The sequence below is a fragment of the Petromyzon marinus genome, unplaced genomic scaffold, assembly GCF_048934315.1.
Source record: "Petromyzon marinus isolate PM22_M1 ecotype Great Lakes invasive population unplaced genomic scaffold, UKy_Petmar_22M1.pri1.0 PM_Scaffold_31, whole genome shotgun sequence".
Lineage (NCBI taxonomy): Eukaryota > Metazoa > Chordata > Hyperoartia > Petromyzontiformes > Petromyzontidae > Petromyzon > Petromyzon marinus.
In genome coordinates this window covers 165,903-178,861 of record NW_027423291.1, presented here as the reverse complement: position 1 = coordinate 178,861, position 12,959 = coordinate 165,903, and the positions used below count along the sequence as shown (strand labels likewise).

Here is a 12,959-nt window from a genome sequence, read left to right as displayed (position 1 = left end):
CGTTTCGGCCACAACACAAGCGACCTTCATCAGGTGATGGGACGAGACTGTCTGGAGGACAGCGAAAGCTTTAAATCTGCAGTGGTGATGTCACCGCCACTTGGGGGTGAACGACGGTTGTTGCGTTGTTGTTGTGCGTGTGTGCACGGACGCATGTACGACTGTGAGTCTCGTGTATGGAGAGAGAAAGAGAGGCAGCCGTGCGTTGTGCTGGCCCGTGTGCCATTCTGAGCTTCATAGGCGCTGCTCGCTAACAGCGCTTGCCCCAACAATCTGGTAAGGCTATACGGCGAATGATTGTCGCTGTTGTGTGTGTGTGTATGGACGTTCACCCCCCTCCCACCGCCCCCGTGTGTGCAGTTTTAGGGACTCATTACGCCCCCTCCCGACAAGCAGACCAGCATCCGGACTAAAGGTAAGTGACAATAAAAACAGATTTTTTTTTTCCATTTAAGTAACTTTATGTTTTGCTCACAATACAGTATTTATTACAGTGTTGAATGCAAATGTACGATATTTTGTCTTACATATGACTTTGACAATGTTTCCATCTTTTGCTGAACCGTGATAACATCTTAAAAAACTTACAGTATGTGGATTTAAATACAGTACACTATTGTATTCAGACTTATGAACCGTTCGGCTTACGGACAGTTCTCAGGAACGGAACCGATAAGTTGTACTATTCGCTAACAGCACCTTCCATTGGTATGGTTGACTACATACGATGCAAAGAAAGTTAAATATAGATACATATATATTGTACAGCACTTTCCCCAATAGTATGTTGATGTTCTATGGGGTATGTTTGTCTTTCTGAGTAATGTTTTAATTGGGGCGGTGTCATTTTCACAATTTCCCCAATGTTTTTACATTGGCCGACTTGCGCGTCAGCAATTTTCGCACCCAATGGATAAATCTCTTCTTCTTCTTGGGCTTGGTGGCGGTGGTGGCAGAAGTGGTGGTGGAAGTTGTGGCAGCGGCGGTGGAAGGGGCATCGGTGGCATCATGGTACATTTGAGACACGGCGCATTTCAATTCTTTCAGCTGGCTACTGAGATGAAGGTTCTCTTCATGCAGCCTCTCTTCCCCATGCCACATGTCCTCGTGACGCACCAGCTTCCCGCGTAGCCTAAACTGTTCCTGGCCTCTCTGCGGATCCAGGAAGTTCAACTCCGTCAGGTGGGCGTGCAGCGACCTCCGGAGATCTTTGTTTTCACAGCGCAGCGACATTTGCCGCTGTGCTGCATTGCAGTCTCGGAGAAAATCCGCATGGAGAGACTTGCTCTCCCTGCAAGGCACTCTCGTGGACTCCAGCTCCAACTGGCACTCTTTAAGCTGTTGAACCAGGCTCCTGTTCTCTCTCTGGAGAGTCTCTCGGTTCTCCATCAACTCCTCCTGCTGCTGCTGTAGCTCCAGACGGAGCATCTTGTTCTTCTGACAGAGCTCCACATTCTGCAGGCTCATCCTCTCCGTAGACAGCGTCGTGACCTCATGGTCAAAGTCTGATATGGAAAGCGTAAAAAGAAGATAAATGAAGATCCCCATCCCAAGCATGGCCAAGACCAGAACGTCAACGATCAGCAGCGCCATGCTCAGCTCGTGTTGACGGCACGCGGGACGGAAGGAAGTGAGACACGTCACGAAGGGGCGTGTTATTTATAACAACGTCATTACCGGATGTGACGTACGCTATGACGTACAAGCCATCCCTGCCCACTTATTGTCAATCATTGCTCATCACGTGACTCCACAGCCCCGCCCCTAACCGCGCAGCTCCTCCCCCATACTCTTCTTCCACCTTTCCCACGTGACGAGAAGGGAGCCAATCACGCGAGAGGCGGCGCGCGGTAGGCCCCGCGTCCACTTCCCGCCATTCTTGCAATGGGCGGGGCCGCTCAGGGTGGGGGGGACGGTGGGGGGGGGCGGTGGGGGCGGGGCCGAGTTCACTCCACGTCGCGAGTCGGGAGGAGGGGGAGGGGCCAGGAGGGACGAGGGGGAGGGGCCAGGAGCGGGAGGGGGGGAGCCGTGGCGCCACGCGGAGACCGCGACAGCAGCAGCAGGAGGTGGTGGTGGTGGTGTTTGTAGTTGTAGGTACGGGAGAGGTGGTGGTGGTGTTTGTGTTTGTAGGCACGGGAGAGGTGGTGGTGGTGTTTGTGGTTGTAGGCACGGGAGAGGTGGTGGTGGTGTTTGTGGTTGTAGGCACGGGAGAGGTGGTGGTGGTGTTTGTGTTTGTAGGCACGGGAGAGGTGGTGGTGGTGTTTGTGGTTGTAGGCACGGGAGAGGTGGTGGTGGTGTTTGTGGTTGTAGGCACGGGAGAGGTGGTGGTGGTGTTTGTGGTTGTAGGCACGGGAGAGGTGGTGGTGGTGTTTGTGGTTGTAGGCACGGGAGAGGTGGTGGTGGTGTTTGTGGTTGTAGGCACGGGAGAGGTGGTGGTGGTGTTTGTGGTTGTAGGCACGGGAGAGGTGGTGGTGGTGTTTGTGGTTGTAGGCACGGGAGAGGTGGTGGTGGTGTTTGTGTTTGTAGGCACGGGAGAGGTGGTGGTGGTGTTTGTGGTTGTAGGCACGGGAGAGGTGGTGGTGGTGTTTGTGGTTGTAGGCACGGGAGAGGTGGTGGTGGTGTTTGTGGTTGTAGGCACGGGAGAGGTGGTGGTGGTGTTTGTGGTTGTAGGCACGGGAGAGGTGGTGGTGGTGTTTGTGTTTGTAGGCACGGGAGATTTGGTCACGGACAGGCGGTGAGTGCCGGGTGATGGAGGGGGGGTGAGGGAGTGGATTGCAGGGTGAGTGAGTTAATGAGGAGAATTAATAGGTGAGGAGGGTGAGTGAGTTGAAGGGTGAGGTGAGTGAGTGGGTGAGTGGTGAGTTCACGACAGGGAGATTGGGGCTGAGTGAGTGAACGCAGCGCACGGTAAAGATCCCCTGAGAGCATTCGCAAGAGTTGGACATTGAGTGCCGCTGTCAGGGTCCACACGCAAATTACTCACTTGGCATGATATACAAATTAACCATTGTAAACGATTATAACTTTAAAAAGTCCGCTATTTGTCAGAGCTAATGCGATGTGCGTTTAGCATATTTGTAGCACGTTAACCAACGTCAACATCGTCATTTAGAGTAACCATTAGTCCATACGTGTCACTTGCTAATAGTCCCCGGGTCAATCACAACTTTGCCGTGCGTGCAGGCTTTGTCTCTGGCTGCTCGCTAGGGCTGCGATGCCTTTCCATGCCACAAGATGACGTTCATTGCTCCTTCCACACCGCGACAATATTTACTGCAGTGTTCTATAACGCGGTAGTTGCGTTGCTGAATAACACCGCGTTGTGTAAACTCCCTCGTTACAATGACTAATACAGGGTAAAGCACAGTCCGTGATAACAGCGTGAGATGCGTGTGTCGGCTGAACAAAGACTGAGGCGCGTGGGGAGCATCAGGAAGCATCCAGCAGCATCCCAATGCCTCGTGTGACGCTGTGCCCAGGCAGCCGTGCAACCGCACATTCCCACTCGCGCGACGTGGTTCTGTTGACTCAACCACTTAGCATTCGCGTTATAAAACGTGTTCCCTAATACATCCATCGTGCCATATCCAAATGGCGTTATGAAAACACGTGTTGAGGCAGAACGAACTGTATAAACTATTTTTATTTTACCAGGTGAGACCCAGTGAGCTATGTGGCTGTTTTTCAGAAGCGACCTGTCCACAAATGATAGATCAGCTAAATGGCTAATCACGTTAGAAATGTGTAGCACCAGCCACAAATACTCTAGACATGGGATCCCCTTTGACAGGGTCAGTGTCTACTTAGATTCACTCACTCCGCCTATTGTCATGTGGCGTGTGCAGCTGCGTCGTGACACTTGGTAGAGTGCTGTCTTTGAGGCAGAGCGCTTTAAAACCGTGTGCAGTGGTTAATTTGCTTAACAGCTTTACACTAAACTCCTTGCTTGTGGTAAAACATGTTTGCGACTTTGCTGATTGAGAACTATGCAGATTTAGATTAATAGTAACATGTACTTGGTGTGAGATGAACTTCCAAACAATTTCCTTTCCTCAACATCTTGGAATTAATGTCTTTTTAAATGGTCAGCTTAAGTGATTCCGTGATGTTTATGTAACTTGACCATTAAGATAATCTATGGAGCACAATTATTTCAATATTATTTGTCATAAGTAAACTGAACCCATATGTGATATTATATTGCCTGATTATTTTATTTTTTAATGTAGTCTACATGCTCTTCTGGGGATATTACCCCACATTTACCATTCATTGATGTTCCCTTTGACATTGGTAATTGGCATTGTCACACCATAGTAATTCATGGGCAATTATGTAATTCTCTCTGTGTCTCTCTCTGCATCTGTCTGTGTGGGTATCTCTCTCTGCCGGTGTGTTTTTCTCTATATGCATCTCTCGTGTGTCTCTTTGTGTGTGCCTCTCTCTGTGTGGATGTCTCTCGGTGTCTGTCTCTCTCTTTCCTTTTCCACGATGTGGTGTTGTATTTACATGCAAATTCTACCTCTAGCCCCGCCCACTTACCCTTGGGCTGAGCTTATCTCAAGCCAATATAACTTCGTGTTTCAGCAGCTTTCTCGCTATATTTTTTCACCTGATGATGGTTGCTTGTGTTGCGATCGAAACGTCGTGATCTATTATTTTTTCTACCTACGTGACTTTACAGAAAGAACCAAAGAGTATTGTGATTGTAATTTTGATCGTGATCGTTGTGGTGGAGGTGGTGATATTGATGGTGGTGTTAACGATAGCTGTGATTTTGGTGGTTGTAATGGTGGTATTGATGGTGGTAATGGTGGTTGACTATTACCCCTCTCGTGTCCTTACTTCCACCACCAGGTTTAAGAATCTGCTGGTGTCTGTGCTGGAGGTGGACGTCGGATATCTGTGCGGTCTGGAGCGGTGGACAATAGACTTCTGCAGCTCAACCAGGTGGACGCACTGGGCAGGGGGCAAGATGGTGGTGGCCTTAGAGACCCACTTACTCCCACAGAGAGCCATAGACTCACTCACAGAGTACACTCACACAGAGAGCCGAAGTCTCACTGACACAGAGCTATAGGCTCACTCACATGGAGACACATAGACTCACTCACACAGAGAACCATTGATTAACTCATTGTTTTTTTCGGTAAAGTCACGTATGTAGAAATACCATAAAATTATATTAAAATAAATCAAGCACGACGTTTCGACCGCAACACAAGCGATCTTCATCAGGTGTAAAAACAAATAGCACATAGGGTGACATCAGCGCAACACATAGAGAGCGTTAAACTGCACGGAGGTAAATACAACAAGAAGATGAGAGACGAGAATTCAAAAAACCTAAGAAAAATTTACGTGATGCAAAACCAGTCGGCCAACGACACAGTTAGACACTTGCCTGGCAGACCACGAATTTCAGAAGAGTGCTAAATTTCGCGTTCATCCTCTGGGTTGAACATACCAGCATAGACAGAGTGAACAAATACGAGGTATAAGATAGCAGAAATACATATACAGGGACACAAGAGGTAAGAAGAGGAAAGACGGACAGAGAAGCAAGAAAAAGGGGGCCGGAGGAATGAACAGACAGAGGCTTAAAATAAGTCGTAGAGGTGGGGGGAGGAGCCGAAGAAAGCAAGGGGCACCCCACCCCACCCACCCACCCCACCAACCCACCCACCCCACCCCACCCATCCCCACCCACCCACCCCACCCATCCCACCCCACCCACCCCACCCACCCCACCCCCAACCCTCCCCTCAACGCTCCTTTCACTCCTCCCGTCACCCCTCCACCCCTCTCCTTTCTGCTGCGTCAGGGCCAGAGGCTGAGAGCACGGCAAAGGAGGCTACACGGGGAGCTGGGCCGCGTCAGGGGCGAGAGACGCGGTGCGACTCGACACTTCACAGCGTGGGTGAGTGTGGGGAGTTCGTGGTGCATGTGGGACGGTGGGTGGTGTGGTCCAGAATATAAACCACCTGTGTAGGATACACGGGGGATTTTTGATTGGTGCTTAAATGTGTGTTTGTGGAAGACGGTGTAGTGTGTGAGTGTGTGTGCGGTGGGGGTAGGGAGGTAAATGTGTGTGTACTGCAAATGAGTATCTGGGGCGGTGTGTAAACATCACACATTGGGGAGACAAAGGCGGTCCGGCGTGGTTCTGACCACTTACCATTTCGTGTACTATGCCGGCCTTCATAGGAGCTCAATAACAGCACTTGCCCCACCAGTCTGTGGAGCTCCATGGGGGATGTTTGTGTCGGAGCTCGTGCTGTAGGCATAGACGACGCGCGACCGTGGATCCTCTATAGGGAGCGCGCGTCTGCTGTGGGTCGCATGGAGCTGCACGAGCGGACACCGCCGCAGCGATTCCCATACCGAGTCACGAGATAGGCGCTGGGAAACAATTGCGCTGAAGTGTGTTGCTGGGTGGATGAAGCGAGCACCGCCATGGTGTGCTTGCCTTGTATGGTCAGTCGTGTGACTGATTATTATAATATATTAATTCACACCTGTGCACCGTGTCATGGCAGTTTCTCTGTTTTTCCTTCATTGCATTTTTATTTCAGAAATATTTCACCTGCAAAATAGATTGAGTTTGAATATCTCATGCGAAAGGGTGCCCAGGGCATGTGGGGTCGTCCAATTGCACAGTGTTTAGCGCACATCACTACACACCCATGGACTAAATCCAGAGGCGAGTGACAAATGAATCAGTTCTGCCCCCCTCGCTTCACCAACCCGCACTAGTCGGCGTGGTGAAATATGGTAAAAAATCAACACGACCGACAGGGCATAGGGTGCCCATTATCCAGAAGGGCTTTACTTTATTATCACATCCACATCTAATTGTGGATTTGGTTATTTTTCTTTAGTTATCTTTATTGCATAAATACAACTTGACAAGATGTGTACTGCTTCATTCTGGTACATTTACTGTTTTTCAGTGCATTTCAGCACTGGGTGTGTTTGTTGGATGTATTGTTTGTCACGTGAGGTTAAACACTAAAAACTATTTTATGAACCAGGCAAAGTCCACTAAGCTATTCGATTTTTCATTGAACTGACAGATGCTGTAACCTGGTCCCTTGGGTACCCAGGCCTTCCTATAGTATAACTCCAGGAATCGGCAGATTTTTATTTTATTGTACCAAGTAAGGACCACTGAGCTATATAGCTGTTTTTCAAAAGCAACCTGGCCACAAATCATAGCTCCACGAAGTGGCTTATCACGTGGAAATTTGTAGCAGCCAAATACTGTAAACGCATATTTCTAAATGTGGAGGGAAAAAAACTCGAGGATCCAGAGAAAAACCCACGCCACCACGGGGAGAATATGAAAACTCCAAATATCCAGGCGTCGGGGTTGGAATCGAACCCACGACCTCCTGCATTCCAGGCGAAGGGGATAACTTGTTGCCACCACTGAGCCCCTTGTTAATCTGATGTGGTATACTGGTACAGCCCCTGGTGGCCTCAGTCACTTTACTGACCTTTGCACCATTGTGTAGTCGGTTCAATTGAGTCGCAGACATACTCTTTGGAGGCAACAAATTTATTTATACCAACACGAAGGGGTAACTTCCCTTTTACCAGATAACAACCTATGATGGTGGACCACCAGGCTATCTGCGCTAACACTCTGGGATAGCTACAACGAGCAGGACTCCAGCTTGAGTCCTGCCAATGTGTTGGTGACTCTTCACGGACGTTGAATGTAGATCTTTCAGAAGACAACAGCAAAGCTGAACCTGGTCCCTCTGGGGACCCGGTTTATATGCTCACCATGCGTGGCCGGCTCCGCCCTTGGCCACGACTACCTTCTCGATTCCTATTGCAAGATCTCGCCCTGACACGTGACTACCCACTAGCCCCAACTTGGGGCCCCTGTGTAGACTTTACCCGTCATGTACCTTCCAGGGTCAACCAGAGTGCAATGGCCCACATTAACCTCATTCATGGCTGACACTTTCACACCCCTCCTATAGAGGACAGCACTGCACGCCACGCGTGGTGCCACTCAGCGCCATGACTCAGCGTTCACCAAGCCCCACTAGGGCTGGTACTACACCCACATATATGGGGTGTCGGTGATGTAATTACATCGCACGCCGTGTCTCTCAGGCCGGCACTACACAGTGGCATTCCCGATGTCACTACATTACCCCCCCCCCCCCCATTCGTAGCATTCAGCCGTCCTGGCTGTCAACTCCCCCTTAAAACTAACCAAGTGAATAAGTTCTAGATTTTAAGCTTTCGTGACTGCAAGGATCCATACTCTTTGGTTCTATTCGGTAAAGTCACGTAGGTAAAAAATCATGACGTTTCGGCCACAACACAAGTGGCTTTCATCAGGTGAAGGGGACCGTACTGTCATGAGGACAGCGTTGGAGTGAAGACAGTCCAGCCCAGGTCGCGTCCTTTTAAGCTGTGTGGGAGGAAACAAAATGCTTTGACAAAGGAATTAGCATAAAATGACCGTAACGCACAAGAGGACCGGCACAGACGGGGGGAGCGGGTGCGAAGTGGAACGTAGAGGACCGGCACGGGGCGGGGAGTTTACAAATGTAGGTGTGAAGTGAAATAAGCTTCTATGAAAGTTTGGTATATCACTATTTGGATAAATACCATTGAAAATTAGTTTAATGTTTGGTATGATTTAGAACATCTTTCCAATGGTTGCTTAAGTGAATAAGGTGATAAAAAGTGAGTAAAAGTGACTAAACGCTATGTGTGCTTCAATAATTAACAATAACAAATAGCATATAAATACCCAAGCCCACCTATACAATATATACACTACCTACAAATGTACAGAACAACACGAGAAAATATAAAACGCGAATGCACGGAATCCCCTCCATCACCAACAACTCCCATCCTCACCGTGTAACAATACCCATAAGCACAACAAAGGCTAGGTTCAGCCAATAACCGATATGGCCTACTGAGTGTGACAAGCAACTGATGGTGTGGGAGTGTGTGTGCATGGGTGTCACAAAATCCGAAGAGTTTTTGAGCGAGTCCTCGTGGCTGGGCCTCCAGTGGAGGTGGGCTCACTCTCCCTGGAGGTCCCAGGGGGAATATGCAACTGTCCAGTCGAATCCGGCTCCTCACGAAGAGCAGTAGGCCGGGTCGACGGGTTCTCCTCTCCCGAATCAAGTGAAGACAGCGCAGGCAGCGGCTCGGGGGACATCAGGGGCGCGGCACCTGAGGGAGGAAGCACACGACTCCGCTGAGGACCAACCTCAACGGGCACACATGCCAGCTCACCGGACACATCTGTCCCTTGGCGCCCACAGTGTGGAGATGGAACAAACTCACAGGGAGCAATAAAGGGCTTAGGGCAAGAGGAGTGTACAAACCAACTCCGCCGCCCCAAGCGGATCTGGACACACTGCGGTCGAATGACCCGAATCACATCAACCAGCCCTCTCCAGGGTTTGAGCAATTTGGGCGATGTACCCACCGGTACCTGTGGACAGTGCAACCAAGCTCTGTCCCCAGGTGCCCACTCATGTTTTGAAGTACGGAAGCCCCTCAGCCATTCATTGGCCAATTGGCACGAATCAGAATTTACCTTGGAAGTCTCCCGCACTTCGGAAAGCTTTTGAAGGGTACAGCACACGGAGTCAGAGATTTAAGATTTAGCCTTGTTGGGTGCGGCTTGTAACTGAACATGAATCAGGGGGTCGTGTTCTCGCTGACCTGATGACTCAACATGGAGGTCAGAGTCCTGTGCAGCCACCTCAACCATACCATCCGTCTGCGGATTGTGCGGTGACATGTGTACTTTCTTGGTTCACAACTAACGCACACCTCTTGCAATAATTTTGAAGAAAATGTTTTTCCCTGATTGTTCAGAAGACGTTCGGGAGCACTCTTGTCCATTATGTAGTGGGTAATAAACTGGAGGAAGCTTACTCTGAGGCAACACATTTATTATAACATTAACAGGTTATTACACAATGGGGTAATGGCCCCTTTCACCCGATACTCTATGGAGGTAGTCCCTCCAGACTAGCTTGCCTCTCACTGGCTATCACGACATCTATACTGCTGGGGCTTGAGTCTTCCCTTGAGTCTTCACTGGTTATCAGCTGGAGCTTTCACTGGTACAAGCTCGAGCCGACCCTAGCCAGGGGTTCGGCTCTGCCCATTGGGCTCTTCTCTTCAGGGCTCCAGGATGCTCTTCAGTCTTCGGCCGGACAACAACTGCTGGGACCGCTCAGGGACCTGACTTATATATAGGCTCCTGGCTCACTCCGCCCCTGGCCACGCCTTCCTTTTAGGACCGTCTCCGAGGGTCTGGAGAATGACATCATCTCCCCAGCCCCCTTCCCGGGATCTGGGGTCCCGACCGTTGGTCACGATGCTCCCCCAGGGATTGCCTTGGCCAACGGCCCGTCATCATTAATCCAGCAGGTTCAGCCTCCCCTCTGCTCCCTACTGACACAAGCTAGTACTGCCGGCTATGATTAGTGGCGATCATGTTCAACCATGCCACTACAATTACGTAGCCATTGAGGAATGCCTCAGTGATCTTTGCCGCCAACTGTTTGGGAAGCGGCCAGGCCACAGGCCATCATGAGAAATACTCGACTCCCACCAGAAAATATTTATTCCCACGAGCGGACCGCGTGCACTGCACACACCCCTTCAACAAATTAGCAGCATCCTCAGCCATGCCAGGCCAGAAGAAATCCGACTTACGTGTGGCCAATGCTAGTTTATGCACACCCAAGTGCAACAGATGCTCGTGCACCGCCCAAATGACCTTACCCCGCAGGGCGGTGGGCACAACAATGTTGGAACATCGCATCTCTCCGTCCCAATGCATGATCAATCCGCCTCTGAGAATGAAAGAGGTGACACCCCATCGATCCTCGCCCCCATCAGTCTCTCTGACACGGCATCGCAATTTAAGCAGGGAAGCGTCCTCAACCTGGAGGCGCCCCCATTCTTTGTGGTCCAATCCAATGACAGCATCACGCGCCACTGGATCCCCAGCCCCCTCAGATGTTACAACCTCGGCCGATGCCGTAAGGGTAGGGGGCGAGTGTTCATTGCGCGGCTTAAAGCGACCGGAGCCCGAAAAACTTGCGCAACTCTCGTTCGTGGGTAATTGCGACAGGGCGTCCGTGTTCGTGTGATGGGAGCCTTTGCGATAGGTAACCTGAAAAGAGTAGTCCTGGAGGACCTCCAACCAGCGTGAAAGTTCGCCAGATGGCTGGTCAACCTGCAGCGCGTACTGCAGCGCTGCGTGGTCCGAGCGCACCTCAAAGTCTCTCCCATACAAATATGGAAGATACTGTTGCAAGAAAAACACGATAGCTAACAGTTATCAGCGTGTGACACAGTACCGCTGTTCAGCCGGAGACAGCACTCTGCTTCCTTATGCGATAACACTCGACGCCATTGACAACTTGAGACAGAACAGCTCCAGTGCCAGTGTTACTAGCATGTGTATCAAGGACAAACGGCAAGGAAAAGTCGGGGTAGTGGAGGGGAGGGGCGTTCACCAAGCCATCTTGGAGTGCAACAAATGCGGCCTCCTCATGAGTGGTGCCGATGTCACAAGTCGAGGAGACTGAAGTGCTGTGACAAAAGGGCCATTGCCTGAATCGTCTCTTACTATAAACATTTAATTTCAAAGCGGTGTTATCGAAGAAGTTTTTTTGGAAGATAAATAACATCGCGATGGGGGGAGGGGGACATAGCGGGATTGAGGGGGAGTGATTAGGGGGGTTATAGAGGTGGGTGTTGAGTAAAATAGTATCAGTGTCTTGTGCTCGAGCCTAGGGGCTATGCCAATGGGCTAGGCCATTGAGAACACGGATTCGAATGAACGTCTCATCTTGCCACATGCTTTTTTACTATCTCCATCAGTAACAAAATCAATCTACAAAGCAACGCTGCTTCTAAAATGGGTATAGTACTCTGAAGCATGTAAAAATGGTAATGTACTGTCAATCGTATTTTAACAGGAGCATTGTCTCTTTAAAGGTCACGGTTTTTGTTGTTGACATGAACTCTATTGGCTTCCACCTCCCTGTTCACAGAGATCGTCAATAGAGGCTGAAGTCTGTTACTCGCGCACAGTCAGTCGAGGGAGTGATAGCCCCCACTGTGCCCTTCAGCCCGTGGCGTTGCCTATGGGACTCATTGTCCCGTAACATCCCGAGTTCACAATGTCGATTAAAGCGACACCTTTGTTTAATAACGATCCATGAAATGAGTGGGACTTTATATAGTGTGACAGTCTTGTCTTTGGTAATACTGTACTCATGTTTGTTTCTGTTGCCTGGTTTTTAATTGGTAAAGCTGTGATCGTGTTTGATCCCTCCACTGGTATCCGATTAATTTCTGCATCAAGCACAATATCCCCTTTGCTGTCTTCAAGTTCCACCATGGACACGCTCCTGCTTGCCTCTCCCATCATCTCATTCCCCTCCCAATGTTCTCCTATATCGTCCCTACCATCTCGCTTTACTCCCCTTCACTCATTCTCCGCCCAGCAACCAAGGCTTCCTGTTGGAACTTCTAATCAACCTTTACTCATTCGGAGGTCACTCATTCCCTTTTCTTTTGATGCAATTATTTGGGCCTGTCACTTACCATCCACAGATTTCTCCTGTGATCATCACTGTATGTTCTCTCTTTAGAAATGTAGGCTGAATGTACACCACCTTGTTCCCAATGATGATTGTATCTCACTGATGTGCACATCACCTTGACAGAGGCTCTTTTTAAAGGCACTCTAATTGATTATTTCTCATTTCACAGCCTCCACTACACTACTCAGCAGATTATACCCCACTTTGTTCGTCAAGACTTGCTTGAGGCAAATATAAGTATGGTCCAACAACTTATATGACTGACACGGCACGAGTAAGACTGCCTGCAGTCCAACCAAAAAGGCTGCATCATTGAAAGCTGGTTTCAAGCCTGCC

General features: G+C 49.7%; 1 protein-coding gene across 5 annotated transcripts in view; it reads left to right on the top strand.

Moving 5' to 3' along the window:
* The first annotated feature begins 2,017 nt into the window (after window positions 1–2,017).
* Window positions 2,018–12,959, top strand: part of LOC142923182 (ribonuclease inhibitor-like) — a 28,534-nt gene continuing 17,592 nt past the window's right edge. For all 5 annotated transcript variants that reach the window (XR_012940578.1, XR_012940577.1, XM_076064112.1 and 2 more), the window contains exons 1-3: window positions 2,018–2,094; window positions 4,858–4,950; window positions 5,825–5,920. The gene's annotated coding sequence lies outside the window, so the exon portion shown is untranslated. The remainder of the gene's footprint in view (window positions 2,095–4,857; window positions 4,951–5,824; window positions 5,921–12,959) is intronic.